This window comes from Nomia melanderi, chromosome 11, assembly GCF_051020985.1.
Source record: "Nomia melanderi isolate GNS246 chromosome 11, iyNomMela1, whole genome shotgun sequence".
NCBI lineage: Eukaryota > Metazoa > Arthropoda > Insecta > Hymenoptera > Halictidae > Nomia > Nomia melanderi.
Window position 1 is genome coordinate 4,388,424 of NC_135009.1, and position 18,556 is coordinate 4,406,979.

An 18,556-nucleotide genomic window follows, 5' to 3' on the forward strand; every position below is an offset into this window, starting at 1 on the left:
TCTTCGCAGTATCTGAAAATATTTTTGCATGCAAGTATTTCAGAAGTTGATGTTACAATATTTTTATACATATTTAATGTTTACTGGGAGCTTCAAGAAAATTTGAAATACTTGATTATTTTCGATTTCCATTTTTTGAATTTGACGTGTATTGTGCTGGATTAACACTAAAACCACGAGATGATTTAAAATAACCGACTTCAATTTTTTTATTTGGTTATCATTCAGATTGTAAATATACTTTTAGAATGAATTATTAAATGAATTGGTTTGTTCATGCACATGCTCAACTAAAAGAAATTGTAAACCTAAAAAAATTGTACGATTGAAGTGAAAAAATATAGGTTAAATAATTATAGTATTAATTAAACCTCCAGAAATCTATCATATACGATAAAGATTAAAAATTAATGTGAATTGAATGAAAATATTTTCCAGTGTAAATTAAATTTAAATACTTTACAGTGTATATATTATTCAAATATAATCATTTTATACTTTGTAAGATGTTTTAAATATTGATGATGTACACTAATATTTAAATTTCCTAGATTATTTTTTTTGCCTAGAAATTTTTATTTATACTTTGCCAGATTTCCTTCTATTAAGAATTCGGTTTTCTAATCAATTAGAAAGAACTTTATATCTTTTCAGTTCAATATATCGAAATGTTTTAGTTATAATACTTTTCTAGACACTAGCTTACGGATGTCTTCAAAAGTTAATGATAAAGAATTGACCGGATCAATAGATTTCAAATGAAATGAAATCGGAAACAATACTGTAAAACTAATAACACAAATTTATTCAGTGAAAGAGAAAAAGGAACAGTGAAATAGAAATAATAATAATTGTACTAGAAAATTTTGAAGCATTCAAGGATGCATATAATTACATTGCATTGTCGCATCCTATTGTATTTTAATTTCAAACGTTCCGTCTAAATCAGACAATACATCATCGCCTGTTTTCGTAATCAATCTTAATTTTCAACAAACCTGTATCTACAGAATTTTTTTCGAAAACTTTCCTTAATCCATATAAAATTTTATGATCTAAAAGATTCCAAACGAATGATAGCTTTAAATTAACACTAGAACTACAAGATGGGTCAAAATGACCCATTCTTAATTTCTTCTTTTGACAATTATTAAAAAGATGACATGTTTCTCTGAGAAATTATTAAAGAATTTGATTTAGCAATACGCAATCTGAATTGTAAATTAATTAAAGTCTCAATAGATGCACTTTCGAAGTTTCTATAGAGGAATTTCGAAAAGTAAATTTAATTACTCCGTAGTTTCAATGTAAACCCCTTGGTTTACAATATCGAGTTAGACTCGTAGCGAAGATTTGTAATGCGGTTTAACAAATATAAATGTTATTTAATTGTTTTGAATTGAAATGAAACATTATTTTTCTTGTTAGCAACTTCTATAGTTCAGAGTAAACCCAGACACAGAAAGAGCATGGAATTTTTTGTTTTACTAATTATTAACGATAAATAGTCCTAACAAGTGCAGCTGTGAAATTAAATCGTAGGGCAAGAGGTTAAACTCATTAAAATCCACCGAGTTATTCCTGATTTACGTACCAACCTACATATTCACAGTGTTAGTTCCTAAACACTTGAAAACTGAAAAAAATTTCGAAAGAGATCCTCGTTGACTACTCCCAACACGAACACTTTTATCCGCTCCTCAAACCGAATAATACGATACGTTTACGTGCAACAAACTGAACGTCGCAACGAGGAAAAAACAGATTACTAAACGGTTCTAAACTTCGATTTACCATTTCCAAGAGAATTCAGGATACCAGGTAGTTACGAGAAAACATCGATGCCCAGCTAGAGATCGCCGGTGGCCCGATAATCCGAACAGGCGAAGTTACATGCACGAAATAGCTGGGCAGGCGGTCGGCAGGACAAGGAAATTCCCGCAGCAGTTCTGTGTGCGGTGTCTCGACCGATAATTAGGTATCGATTTCCACGTGCCCGGAGAATGCCTGCAATAATCGACTTCGCACGTTCCACTATCTTTGCTGTTGACCGTGCTACTCGGGGATCGAGCTATTTGCCGCATTTTTCGATGCACTCAGCCCGCCACTCGTGGAACTTGCCCTATCCTACATCCATTAATCATGAAACACGGGGTCCCGGGATTGGGGAGGATCACGGAAATGAGGCAAAAATACCGTGAAAGAGGCCGCGCATAATTCATCGCGTCGAATTCTCATCCGGAAAATATCCTCCAAGGAACGATTTGTAGCGCAATCACGGATTATCGCGGCGCTGCGCCGCGGCATCCGATCGGACGTCGAATTAACGTCAATTTCCTCTGATTATCCCTAACATTGCGCCGATTATCGACAACTCACTTTCATCCATTTCTTTCGGTTCGATTGACGGGATAATATAATTAACAGTGGAACTACCGGATGCATTGAAATGACAGATTTCAGGTATCTTCTTATGAATTTATTGAAATTGATAGGTTAATGTATACAGTGACATGTGTGTCAATAAATGCATTTTCGTGGTTTTTATAACGACATATGATTGTTTGATAATTCCAGTATTAACTTTTTTGAGTATAGGTACCTTCTTAACTTGTTAACTCTGGAGTTTAGTTTCAAAAGTTTTCCATTGTGCACGCAATAAAATCAGACAATGGACTGTATACTGGTCACACACAGCTCAAATGTATCTACAATATATTTTAACGAATAATTAAAGCAGAAGGAAAAAGAATTACACGTTTATTTGAAAAAATTAATAATTCATCGTTGAAAGAGTTAGTATCATTTTGACTTTTAAGATGACATGTATACTCCTCAAATACAGTTAACTGGTAACGTGGAACAACCATTTGAAATTCTTAGAAATAAATGCTTATGAAGTAGAATAAATTAAAAATAAAATAGTTCTCACGTTTATTATTACCTTATAATATACTTATAACTTATTATTAAGTATTGTTAGTACCAAATTAAAAGACTCGAGTTTAGATGATTTATATTGCAAGTATCTTTAATAATAATCATTTTAAAAAATATTGTACATCTTTTAATTGAAATACGTCGTCTCTGAAATTCAAATATAAAATTAATTTCTATTAACAGTATTCATAGATATCTGCTATGCAAATCATTTTTCAAAATTTTAAGAAGTGAAACAATCATAACATAGTATTTATATTGTCAATAATATACAAAGAAACAAATTAATGACATAAACATGTTTTACTATTCTACAAAATAACTACTTTGTAATAACAAGATTCATAATAAATGAAAGATCAATTTCATTTATTAAAAAATTCGCTGAAGTAAATGCCGTCAATAAAAAATAATGATCATACCTCGCATTTTTTGTTTGTATTTGTAATTATGTTCCTCACTACTCACTAACATAATTCATAAATATGTATATGGAAGTATTAAATGCTGTAATCATATAATGTCACGACAAAACATTTTTAAACTAAATTTTATACAACTTTTTAATCAACCTTTAATCATTGTACACACTGTTCAATTTCGAATGTTTAATTTACCTTTAACTTGGTTGATTTCGAACCTCACAAACAGATTAATTTTTCATAAGGACTGTAATCTTCCATAATGGAATGAAAGAAATCGCACATTGATCCTATCGGTTCTTCTTCCCGTTACAAGCAGTCAATGATTCGCAATTATGTAACTCAGCAACACAGTTGTTAGTTTCGATCCTGTGATCTGTTTCGTGAGGCTACAGAACATGCTTGTTACGCATGTAACGGCAAACACACTTGACCATGCAATTAATCCAAACTGTTATTGTCATCTACCGCGTTGTATGACACATTCCAATCCTCGCTGTGTCGATTAAGGTCCCGCAATCGCGTAAATGCATGGCACTGGAGGATGTATCAAGTCGATCGTTTAATTTACACTAGAATTAATTTGACAGTGGTTATAGCACTTGCTCGAATAGGCAACCAAGATTCAAACTAGTTTCATTCGGCAGAGATGATTCGCTGTCAACTAGAAGCTTCCGTTTGCGTTTCTTTCTATTTTTTTTTTGCAAATGTATAAGACGCACCGTTTAATCGTACCACCAAAATTTATTTGTTGAATAAAACAATGGTCGAGGCAGACGTCGTTTGATGTCAAGGGTTGAAATTACCGTTGACGAAAACACGGTTCGTTTGATTTATACCGAATAACTCTCCTTTGGAAAATTGTTTTTATACGGTAAATGGTTTACAAGTAAATTTTAACAAAATATTGGATATACAGGGTGTTCGGTAACTGGTGGTACCTTCTGCTCTTTGAATAACTTGTCTGTCAGGATGTCGACGATTGGGTTACCGGTTGTAATAATTAGCTGCGTTTTGATGGGTTTCCACCACACGCACCTAACGAAAGTATCATGTCCGTATATTCCTAATTGTTGTATGTAGACATGATGGCAGACTGATATTGTTTTGAAATTGATTTTGACTAATAACTATTTAGCAAATGCGTAGAATAATTAAAAAACTGAATGAAGTTTGAAGACTTATTTTTTGTGAAAACATATGTACAAAATTATTGTTCTTGAATTATTCTCACCAAAAACATCGTTGCTGAAATATTCCTGTAATCTTTCAAAATTTTAATAGATGAAATTACGTTTGTATAAAGAAACAATCTTGTCTCTATATTACACATAACTCAAATAGTATCGAATACTGTTAACATTTAAAAATTGTAAACGAACTTAGAGCATTAAATGTTTCATGTCTATGAAACTCGAAAATATTTTATTTCCTGAAAATTATCATAAAATATAATATTCTGAGAATTCAATAATTTTTTAATAAATACGAATGTTAAAAAATCGAAGTGGGTCCTAGCTATAAATAAATTCATGAAACAGTCAAGCAAAAAATCGTGCAGCTGCGTACAATAGACTAATCTAGGATTAATGTAATACTAATTAGCCTACGATCGTGCATTCTACATGCAGTGGGAAAGGCTTTTAAGCTGGAAGTGATAAAAGAGAAAAGATAAAAAGGAGAATAAATTGACATGACGTTCAATCATTTTTCCATCTCGGAAAGTTCTGCACCTAATGAGCTGCATATTCGGAGAATTATTCTTATCACGGCTCCACTTAAACGTAACTGATTCTCCTTAAATCTTATTTATGGCTTCCTAAAGAAACAGAAGCAGTGGAACAGACAATTATACAATGAAGGCAGTATAAATTCTTTATTGCTGCAGCCATTCTCATGGAAAATAGTTAAATTGTAACATTCATGAAAATGATATAACAGAGTTGGTAAAATCGTTAACAATTCAAAATTTTATGAAATAATTTTACGAATACCTTTTCAAAGGATAAATAGTATTACGTGTGCGGTTTTCAATGTATAAACATTTCCTATTTCTTTTCCTATGTATTTTGATGAATAATGCTTTCCTTATTTTAAGCTTCAGGTGTAAATTTATTAATAAAAGCTAATCATCGTAATAATATTACTCGTATATGTGTATTCACATATTAAACAGCAAATTATTTAAAACAGGACGATCGTGAAAAACTTTCTCATAATTATTATGAAAATTTATAAAATAATTAAACATTATATATACGTATAAGAAGTGACAAGGGTCCAGGTCTATACAACGCGTAGTGACGGCCCTGACTAGCTGTGGCCGTCGAGCGATGGCCGTGTGGCACCAAAGCTCTGTATATACGCTCTTGACGAATATTTTCTTAACCTGTCCAAAAGGAAAACCGTTCTCGCGCTTTCTGCATGGGGTTCCTCTTCAGAAATGTCTACAGAATCTAATGATGTATAGCAAATTTGAGCTAGCCAACTCACTTTTCGTAGAAATGTAACAGAAGTGCGTACAATGTACGCGTATCTATGCTTTCTTAAATTTTGATCATCATTTACAAGTATTTAATGAAACGCAATGTTTAAAAATTGTATAACTACATATTCGGGCAACTCTCCTCTATTTTTCACAATAAATTTTAACTGCATATCGTTTTTAGTTTTCACGCAACATTTGTTTTTCTGAAAAATTCAACCGTCTTTACAAAAACCCATGTTTTTTGAAAACTGGAAGTGATCCAGCAATTTGGTTTTCGGATTCGTATTTAGGACAAGGAACTCTATAAGAATCACCTGGTGGTTATTGCAAAACATAAAAAAAATTACCGAAAAATGCAAAGATATATAAACACCAAGTACTTCAAATATTCACAACAAATTTTTTTACAATTTTGAAAATTATATATACTTCTATTCAAGATATACAGATTGAATAAATGTAAAACAAATAGATTTTTGGTACACTAAAATAACTGTAGCGACTAACAGATGTAACATGTGCCCCTCTTCCAAGTTGTACACTAAAAGTAATAATTCCATAAATAAAAAGTATAATTCACGTAATTATAATCTACTTAGTAGAAATAAAAAATTGTCGTTCTATTAACAGAATATTATTGTTAATTACTTATATTTGAAAATAATGGGATAATCATACGATATAATGATAAGTTGACTGTGCCATATAGTCAACAATATTTATGCTTCTGTTACACGCAAGAAACAACTTTCGAAGAATTTCTACCATAGATCGTTCTTCTGAACAACCATCCAAACAACTTCGTTTCCATTATGAGACTGTTGAAACATGCAACACGCAAACATATTTTCACGGCGAAGCAGATATCCACTCCACAGGAGCGATTCTCAAACAGCTATCCTCGATATTATGGGTCTTCTTTTTCGTAATTATCTTTTAACGCCAACAATTCAGTTGGAAACTTCACCGAATTCCTATTATTTATGCTGAAACTGCGGAACTTTCGTATCCGTAGCACGCCTAGAAACGAGAATTTACATTCGAAACATCTGCGGCCAGTTTTTCTGGAGATCGTTACAATTAACTTCTAATTGTAAGACCGGGCTCCAGCTGTCTGTTCCGCGATGCGGAAGAAGCCAGACGGGACTCACAAACGCCGATTAGCAGCAGGAATTTCGAGGAAAAGGGGGACCGTTTCACGCATAATTTCTCTACGATATCTGGCCGCGCTACCACGACTATCTCGCGAACCAATGCCACGGAAACTGGATTAACCACAATAGTCGGTGGTTTGAGCGCTTTCTCCTCTCAGAACATCTGCATTCTGGTTGGTCCATACTTTTGAGGAAAAATAAGTAAGTACACGTAACCCTCGATTTACACGGTAAATTGGTTCCCTGAAAATGCCGTGTAAATTGAGATTATACAATTCAAGTCCACAATTCACATTGAAAAAAATACACATGTAATCAATTTAACAAATCCATATGAAACAGTACTGTTTATTTTTTTGGTAAAACGTAAAATTATGTACATATTTTTAAATAAAAATACATTAATCCAACAAGATTGCATAATTTTTGCATTTGGTCTGACCTAACCGTGTAAAGTGAAGTACAAGTGACGTGTAAATCGAGGGCTAAGTGTATTTGGGAAAAAAATATTTGTAGTTAGGAACACACGGACTGAAATTTAATGAAGTTGCTGAATTTGATTTTTAAAAAATTAAGTTGTAATGAAAATTGTGGGTAATGTATAGTAAAAATTGTGAAGTAATGTTTTATTGTCATTTTTTAATTCTTCATGAAGAAAATACTTAGACGTCAATGCTTCTCTTCTATTTTTGGGTATATCTTATCAACTATATGAAATTGTTTGTTTCAAACTTTTATCAATATTTTTGTTTTTGACAATTAAAGGAAAATCAACTTTATTTTAAAAATATTGTTGTATGTGCTATAATCTTTGAACCTTATAGGAAAATAGGGAAATACACGTTATTCTCTAGGGATTATATTAAACCTCAATGAACGAACCATAACGAAGAAAATTGCTAGATACTTCTGTTGACGACTTATGTAAACTTGTAAAGTTTTAAACAAATCGAAATTTTCTAATTACCGAAATTCCTTTGTGAGATAGCTTACAAAAATATCAACTATGTACAACACAGAAATTATTTTTATTTTACGAATTTGCGTTTTCGTAGTTGATTTCGAACAACAAGAATTAAAGTATTTGCTCTCATAGATTTACAGAATACAAAATACTACAAATCTTATTCTATATCTTTTAAATTTGCAAGTGCACATTATAATAATTAAAAAACTTAAGTAGGATATACTGGTATATCATTTTGTAATGCACTTATATTAATTGATTTACACTAGTTGTAATAAATACTCATTCCACTTCACTTTCTTCCAAAGCTTCTTACTTACATAAATTCGTGTAATAAATTGAAATAGTAAACTAAAACAGCTGACTTGACATAAATCGACAGATTAACTATTTGTTGTAAAATACATTTATATAAATCTACAAACTCGACAATAATTATTTTTCATAATGAATAGAAGGCGATCTCTCCAAATTTGTAATAGGAGATTTGGTCCCATCGCTGGCTGCAATCCGTCACAGCCGAACCATCGCGTAAAATAGATCTTGTACTTTAAACCATATCTCAATAAACGTACTCTTTATTTTCCTATAGCAGTTAAAGAGTACGTAACAGTAAATTTTCCTATAGCAGTTTTACTGTTTCTGCCCACTGCACCTCTGATACAAACCTCAAAATTACTACAATTATGATTTGTTACATATTAAGGAACACAATATTCACTATACGTATGATATGATAAAACAAAGTATGCTTTAAATAAATTTTTCTGAATTATCTGATTGTTATAACTGGATGATATTTATTTACCAAACGATATCAAAAGAAGTAAATATTTTAAACAAATAAATTTAATTTTTAACCGGATTCGTAGAGGAAAATACTGTTGGGATCCGGGTGAATGACTCGAAGTCCGATTCGTTAATAATAATTATATTTCGGCGTTTCAACGTATTCTCCAGATATAACACATTGAACGACGCGGAAACAGACAATTTCGGACAGACCGTTAACCAACAGGGTTGAAAGAATAATTAATTATCCTAGAGATTCCAATTCTTATATACTAAGCTTTTCGCTAAGGAGGGGATGTCGGTGACCCTTGGTACCTGATGACTCGTTATAGATGACTAGTCCTGGATGAGACATTTGTGTATTTTATCTAGGATTTTGGGTCTAGGACGCTTATCTATGGTGCGTCATTAGATTGGTCATCCAACAATACAGATCGATATAAACAAAAAAATGTTATCGGTTATAAAACAAAGAACAAATGTTTTGAACTTTGGCCCGTTTTGTGAATATTTCTGATATGATCTCTTATCATGAAAACAATAATAGCCTCGTAGATCCTACTAATTGAAAAAATCCGAAACTTGGTGCCACATGTCTTCTGCGAAATTTTGTTAGCGTCGTAAAGCATGAAAATAGTACAATTGAATCGAAAAAACTGAAATCTCTGCACCACACGGAACATCAACAAAAAGTATGGAGATTTCCATTTACAATTTCTTATGCGTGACAGTGAGTTGGGGTAACGGACTATTTTGCATAAGAGGTTCCTTTCATTATGCTTTTAAAGCCAGTAAAAGAATAATCCTCTTATTTCAAAGATTTGTTTTTTTAACTAACCGATAAAAGGATTGAATTTAATAACTTCAGTACTACAAAAAATCAGACGGCCTATACTAGATAAAACTTCCATAAATTGTACACAGATAAAAGAGACATTAATCGAATTGTTCTCAATAAAAACATATAGTACGTAGAAATAATTGTTCTATATACACTAATCATAATGAAAAGTGTCATAAACTGACGTTTCTAGTATTGAATTATAACACATCTCAAATTCTTATTTATGAAGATACATATTTAATTCCAACATTAATATTTTGATAGGAAGGATTAACTACATTACTATTTTGAATCGATCAAATCAAAAGGATTCATTTGAAATTAGTTTCAAGTCGAATGAATGAATGAAAATTCATTTGGCAGTATTGAAAATCAATGAGAGGTCGGAATGTAAGCTGCTGGTACAGGTTTCTGAGTAAAACAAATACACTGTTATGCAGGAAAGTTAAGCAACCAAGAGGCCGGATAGATCCGGACGTGCAGAAGAAAAAAAAACTTCAACAGCCTCCATAGCTCAGGGGTTAGAGCACTGGTCTTGTAAACCGGGGGTCGAGAGTTCAAATCTCTCTGGAGGCAAATTTTTTTCACGACCATGCCTTTTCATACTTTTGATGATACTATCAACCAGATACGCCTCGCGATAAAGAAACCATGTAAACTGAAATTGTAGACGGAAGTACTGAATAAAAATGTACATTCGTAGCTGGTAGGTCGTTCTCGTAAGTTTTGTTTTATGCCTTACATCTCTGACATGTAATTTCGAAAACTTAAATAATTCGTATTAATTGAAATTCTAAGACTTCTAAACTCAATTATCAAACATAAGAATGAAATATTTATAAGGAAATTCCAATTAATAATGTTAAACATTTTAATAATAGCAATTTGAATTTTTTTATTTGGCAATTTTAGAAATATTGTCGATCAAAGCAATTAATATGTTTGAAGAATTATAATTATCGTTAATTTTACATTTACTGATATATGTAATTCTTAATTTTTAATTTACGTTTATATAAAGTAATTTAACAAAAATTGAATAGAATTAAATATTGCATTAAATATTACTACATAAAGTACTCAATTCATTTATTACTATTCCAGACAGTATTTATAAAAATAAAATTATAGAAGGTATTTATCATTATATCGTTTCACTTTGTTGTAGTGTATGACAATTTTAGTAAATGAAGTAAACACTATATAATATACAGGTGAATGAACGTCATTGCAACTAATTATTTAGGTTTTAAGTTGAAAAGGTACGAAGTGAGTACCGTAATGTATAAAGAGAAGGTTCAATAAAATACATGTAACAAAAGGGGTGCAAATTGAATTGCAAGTCATTTTGGATGCTAAGTGGATCAGTATTGTTAGAAGATTCTTATCCGAGTTCCGTATGTTCGGTAATATAGAGGTTCCTTGTATTCAACGATACGTATCAGAAATTATTGAGAATTTCGAAACACATTGTTCTGTTCAGAGTCAAACAGGATCGCACACGATATGCCCATGTTATTACTACCTTGCAAATTTAACAAGAAATAATATATTCGTTTCCGTTCATTGTAAAATAGTACTTAAACGAAGAGTTTTACGTACTGATCACACGTTTCAGAGACGTAGATAAAAATATTACTATTTATTTATATTAGCAACTAACAGTGTATATACAAATTTATCATTTTCTTCTGTTGTTAAATAAAACTGTTATTTTATGTAATATTTTCATTTGTTTCAAACATTCAACTTTTGTCTTCTGTATAATAAAGACGTATTTCTTTTAGAAATAATTTCATTACTTTTGAAAATAAAATAAAAACCTTATTACAGTTTCTTATAGTTCCTATGGTAAATAATTAATTAACTTTAATATTTAGTGAAGATATAGGTATTTATGTAAATTAATGAATATTGAAAAATATTTGTAAGATTTATTATTATATCAAAGCAGAATATTAATATTATTTTATTTAATTTATAACATTTAAGTAATACTGTTTCTTTAGATTAATTGTTTCCTTGAATAAATGTACTTATCTATTAGAATTAAGAATTTATATTTATTTCCACGAATTAATATTAAATTCACGATGCAAAATTTCAAGCATTATCCCTTCTCTGGAACTAACAATGAGGACAAATTTTATTAAATTGAACATAATATTTCGACTTTTCCAGCTTTAGAGGTATTATTTCATTAGCAAATGGTTTCCATTAAATCTGACGCATATGAATGCTCCTGGCTAGATTTTTTTAATATTCCAAATGCTTTGCAAAAAAAACTTATCACAATATAATAGACTATAACGTAAATTGTAAATAATTCTATGTTATTATTATTATCCTCTCCACTTGTAATGTAATTTATGCAATCTTAAAATAAGAATTAATTTTAACCAGCAAACAATTTTAAACCTAATATTTCATAGAAGTTTATATCAGAAGAACTCCTCGATAATTATATTTGTAAAAATGTCAACTTCTATTTATCTTCTAAATATAAAAGTAAAAACTTCATTTCATTAAATAATAAGTTCATTTAATGAAGAATAAAATTAAATTTTTCTTAACGATGTTAAAAGTTCTATCTCATTAGAATTTTCACACTTACATAGGTAAGTAACACTTACGTAAAATATGTAATGTATTGTTCTCTTGAATTCGACTATTTAAAACGTTGACCACCTAATTAGCAACCATTAAATTACTTATACAGCCAAGGAAATTTTCCTAAAGAAACAGAATCTAAAAAGTCAACATTTTTCACAGAAATTGCTCACTCAACTTTCCTGCATCTCATAGATTCAACAGAATGTGGTTCATTTCATATATTATCAAGTGGTATATATACAGTGGTCTATGTGTTAATACTAAGTTTAGGGAACGCCTCAATTTAACACATATTGAATTTTATTAACACTATTTGGTAAATGTTTACGTCGACTTTGATAAATGCAATTACACCAGTATGTATACCTCAATCACTTATTTTTAAACTTCTAACTTCCAAAATCCAAATGAATGAACATAATTTTTCCTAAGAGCAACAGAATGAACTATACAATAAATATCCGTGAATCTAGTGTTAACACCAAAACCAGAGGACGAGTCAAATTGACCCACTTCAGAATGTTTATTTTGCAAGTATTTAAATTATGAAGATCTTTTTGCGAAAGATTTTCAATAAAATCCGTGTATTTGTACAAACACAAGACTAAGAAACTCTTCGAACCTCAAAAAACGTATTGTTCTAATTTTTATAAAAAGTTGGAAATAAGTCACTCAGCTTGCTCGGTAGTTTTAATGTTAATTACTGTTAAACTTTCAATGAAAGGAATGATCAAATTTCAATATCAAGAAGTTTTGCAGAAAATAAATGATTATTTATATCCGAGGAAAATGTTTGAACTTTCGTTTATGGAGTGGGAGATGAAAATTCTCGATCTGTTAGGGTTAATTTAATACGAAGTATGTAACGCAGTTTCGAGAGAATCCAGCAGGTTCGGTCGAGTTTCTACCAGTGACCCGCATGCCGCGGTCTCTGATACGTGGTTAGAAATTAAAGTGAAATCCACATTAGTTTGCTTTCCACGCCGCCGAAAACGAAAGATTCCCCGACTTCATCCTATGATATTAGTCTAACGAAGCTGTAGTCACCCAACTTGAGAATTTCCGATGACGACATCTACTGAGAAAACCGACTGTTCATGATCCTCGGTGAACCACTTAATTCGGATCTCCAAAGTTCCGAAGAATTAATTAAATATATATGTTGAAACGATAACAAAATCGCATCAGTACTTCTCAGTGTACTTCGAATAATAGGACTTTTTGGTACGTATAAAAGATTGGATTAACAATTATATGCTAATTAATATCAGTACGATATTTTATTATTGCACGAATGAATAATAATAAAGATAAACGACAAAATTGTTGAAAGAAAATTACACTTCTTAGAAAATATAAAATCTCAATGGAAACGTATGTTTACATGTATCACCCATGCTACTTATTTTATATTTTAAGGTACTTGGTGCATTAATTGATGTACTTTCTAAATCGCGAGACTAAGAAACTAAGCTACTTACAGTGAAAAACTATTAATTCGAAGAGCATTTTCATTTTCTTAATATTGTAACAAATGATTGTGATACTGAATCAAAATTGTATTATATTCAATGCACAATGTATTATTTGTCTATAAATTTCACAGAATTTTTTCTAGCAATCTGAGAAAGTTTTAAACGATGTTAAATAATATTGAACATTTTCTTATTTTTCATTACTTTTCATTATTTTTTATTATTTTTATTTTACTAGAAATACAATATTTGCACGTATATATGTAAATAAATATTTAAATACAACAAGGACAAAATATTACTTTATTGGAAAGAATAAAATACGTAGATAAATAAAAATGAAGTGACGCGTGACTAATAAGATAACGTCTCACTGAACTTGTAAAGCCATTAGATGAATTACAATAAGATAAATCGCTTGAAATAAACCGTATGGTTACTACCTAACAAGCCAGTATATCTATTCTTTATTTTACTGAATGCAGGACTCGTCAATAGTTTTACAATCTGATTAATCATAAAGTGTCATAAAATGGTCGATCCCAAAGTTTGTATAATGGTAATGGTATATGAGTTAATAGTAGGGTGTGATAATGATTAATAATGTTAACAATGACAGTGAGTCAGTACTATATAATTATCATTAACACTCCAATCTCTTATTTCAACAAGTATCAATATTTTATCGTCTTATTATATTTGAAACTATTTTATTGCACCATAGAAGTTTCAATGCTTTGTTCTCTAATATAAACAATTACTTTTCCATAAAATTCTCATTAAAGAATAAAAAAATATTTCGATAAATAGTGTACCGAAAATATAATGAATAAAATGTATTGAAAATATAATATTAAATCAATACAAATTAATAATGATCACACCATTCTCCGACAACAGTACCTATTAATTTTACATACATCTATCTATATGAAAGATCAAACATTTTTCATCTTTCGTCCAAAACTAATCCAAGTAATCTTCTTACCAAATAATCCCAAACTTCCTATGTACTAGCGACCTAACTTCATCAAGCAAAAATATTAATTATATAATATGTAATATTATGTTAATCAATATATATACATAATAAAATAATAATCTTGATTACCATAATATCAGAAAATCAGTTAAATCCTCATCTTTATCACGCCAAACAACCCGTCCCGCCATTCACACGGAGAATTCGCGCGAATGAAAATTGCTTGGACAGTCCATAAATACAAAAGAAAATAAAACAAACAAAAACGGTGCAAATAAACACTGCTATAAATTTTAGAAATACATATTTACTTCACATAACTTAACACCAGACTTACCGTATCTGTCAGTGACGGGCTTCATTTTTCTCATTTCGCAGTTAACATTTTAAAAGTACTCAACATCCAAAATAATTTTAAAAGTAAATAGTTTCACCTACACCTTCACAACATATCATAACAAATATCTAAAGAAATCGTAAAAAGAATGTATTGTTAATACAATCTTTATAAGGATTATATATGAACCCTAACAAATGCTTTATAGTTCTAGCATTGACAAAAAACCAATGAATTCGTATTGTGTATAAACTATACCGCCTAAGTAATTTTATAATATACCGTGTAAAAAAGAGGCTCGACGCATCTTTAAACTTTTTTCTACGGTCAAATGTAATAAACCTGTAAGTAGAAATATATACATAGTAATTAATTAGATATATGGGTATAGAACCCATGTTTGTGGCTAAATAATCTAAAATATACTAAATAAATACCGGATACTACGCTATATTTATATAAAATTGGAAGTACAGTAAAACTCCGTTTAACCTGTTAATCCTTTGCACTCGGTAATATTTCACTAGAAATATTCAATACGTTAAGATCGCGTATAAAAACTACCGCGTAAATAATGTTCTAATCAATCGCGTAAAAAAAATACCGCATGGATAGAGGAACGGGCATACAATAAAGCCACAGGGAGGAATGAACGCGTTTCGTGTTCTTGGACACATTCAGACAATGTTCCTAGACGCCACATTGTCGAGAGTAGATCGTGTCGGGCGCGCAGAACGATTTTCATCGTTCGGCTTCGGATTAGGACCGAACCAGAACGGTTTGTTGATTTTCCCCCCGTCGAAAACGACGGCGATTTGTCCGCAAACATTTGGCTTCCGAGGCTATGGTACTCCACAGATCCGTCCGTTCCCATTTTTCCTTCCGCACACCCTACTCCCTAGTCGGCAGTGGCTCGCTGCCTTTTCCCCGTCCTTCGGCAACGCGTATATACCCCGATGCCCTGTACGCGGCGATTAAACACGGCAAAAATGGAGCACAGGGGTGCGCTTCGAGTCCTTCCCGATTTACAGACATTGCGCAACGCGGCCGCTGTTTGCACGGAAACCGGCACTTGCAGTCTGCCCCACGAAGAACGTGCTGGTCATACATCTGTAAAAATTACTACTATTGCACAAAAATATATCTAGTATCCAGGATTTTTAGCTTAGGATATTTTTAAGAAGTGTGAATGCGAGAATGAGTGTGAGCGAAGGGCCATAAAAGAGGAAAGCCTAACAGTTGAGGAACAGTGCCATGAGCAACGTCTCAGTCCCAAGGTTTCCGGTTAGATTTTGAAGAGGTGTGTTTGAGAGTTTGTGGAGAGTGTGAGTGAGAAAAATGATTGTAGGGGATAGAATGATTTTTCAGTGCGAATGTTCGAAAGAGAGTCTGCAGCAATTTGTGTTATTTAAGTTACGCGTCGTTAGTATATAGCTTTTTTTATTGTTAATAAACATAGTTATTTGTTAGTTTTTTATGTTCCCGATATTTTTACTGTATATATAAAGAAACAACCTACATCTGACCCTCAATTTGCGCGGCACTCTTTTACGCGAGTTTCTTTTCTTTTCGGTAAATTAGAACTGTATTTACGCGTAGTCTTTATTCGCGATTTTAACACATTGTTGACCGGTAATTTTACACAGGAACTATCTTATATCACCGGTTATTATTCCACAATTAAATATGAAAGTGAAACAATCATAAATAAATTTCAATATATTTTTGTGCATAATGAATTAAAATGAATCTTTGGACGTATCTTTCATACAACTTTGAATATTTTGCTTTTGCAATATTCTACATTGCTCTTTGTTTTAAAAATTGAAATAACTAATGCAAGTGCAAACACGAGTTAACTTCCTGTTTTGCAATATCGTATCAGACGAAGATTTCTAATGTTGTTGAACTAATATAAATGTCATTCAGTTCTTCTGAGTTCAAATAAAACTAAATTACTTTTCTTGTTAGCAATTTGTATCGTTTAGAAAAATACTAGACATAGAAAGAGCATGGAATTTTTTGTTTCGAAGTTGAATCAAGCGTTAAATGAAACAACATTAAACTAGGTCATCTTAACATCGAAGTAATGAAGTAGCTGGAACAAGACAGTGAATAAAAAATGTGTAATTTCTCTTGTTTTATTTTGTAACATGTATTATTTGAATATAACGATTTAAAAACCGAGCTAAATTAAATCAACGGAAAACGTAGAATTCGGAAAAACCACGTTATATAGAAACAACATTAAACGGAGCAGCGGGATTTTACTGCAAATGTACAGTTCAGCGATTTTTTGCAGTTTTAGACTATTTCACTAGTCTTTTTTTTGAAAGCTTCAGTTTATCAGTAATGCAGACCTAACCCAGATCCAGTTTCAAATGTTTATATGAAACCGAGCAAATCACAGAAATTTGAAAAAGCCGTCAAACTGCACATTTACCAAAATCCAATATTATTTTCTCTAGTTTGCTTTTGCTGAATTATAAATCCAATTCTCGTTATCCTTTATTCTTTGACAGTAATGTACATTTATGTAGATATATTTATTATCAGCTAGACATACGATACTATTAGTACTCTTCATATTTTCCAAATAAAGCCTCCTAATACGTTTACCCTTCGGTTCTGACAGAAATGCAGAACCAAAAAATACCAATTATAAAACCGATATAGAAGTGATACCATATCAGTTCTAAAAAAAACCGCAACCGAAACCAATATAGCTCAGAACCGATATGCTCTATAGAAATTCTAAGAGTGCATTTATTGAGACTTTAATTGGTTTAGAATTCAGTTCGCATACTGCTAAATCAATTTCTTTAATAAATTCTCCGAGAATCATCTGTTCTTTTTAATAACTGCAAAAAGAAGAAATCAGAAATGAGACCATTTCGACCCGTCTGGTAGTTTTAGTGTTAAATTGTTCTAAAAATTTTTACCACGAGTCTAACGCGTTATTATACGACAAGGGATTAAAAGATACAGCAAAAATGCAGCAATTATAAGGAATTCGGCGTTTAATGTTGTTAAATTACCACGATCTCTCGCTCATTAGGCATCAGGTTTCGCAAATAACGCCAGTACCTTGCGAAATAGACTATATTTCACCAATGCACCCTCCCCAGCCGCACCCTTCTACATTTCTCAGATTAAAGATTCACGGGTAGCAGCTACCCTGCGCTCTTTCTCCTTGAAAAATCATCCGTTTAACCTGACCATACCATCCTTTTTTAAGAAATAATTGAATCTCGTGGCTAGGGAACACCGAACTTCTTTTACACGGCCTTTGTTATATTTATGACGGAATTTTCTTTGTAATTTCTTGCGCGCCTGTTGGGGAGTTGCATCGCGCTATGTTGTTATATACGAGATAAAGGTTTTAGATATATACTGGTAGTACTTACGTGTGAATTTGTTTTTTTGGATGAATATTGCATTAACTAACGCGTATCAACTTTATTTATATAATTTAACATGTAATGGATGATTGTTGTATTTTGAGTGTGCTTAATACAAATTTGGAAATCAATTTTCTTTAC

General features: G+C 31.4%; 1 non-coding gene across 1 annotated transcript; it reads left to right on the plus strand.

Annotated features, from left to right (window-relative positions):
- Nucleotides 1-10,110: 10,110 nt before the first annotated feature.
- Nucleotides 10,111-10,183, plus strand: TRNAT-UGU (transfer RNA threonine (anticodon UGU)). Its single transcript has one exon. It is a non-coding gene; the product is annotated as a tRNA-Thr (tRNA).
- Nucleotides 10,184-18,556: the final 8,373 nt, after the last annotated feature.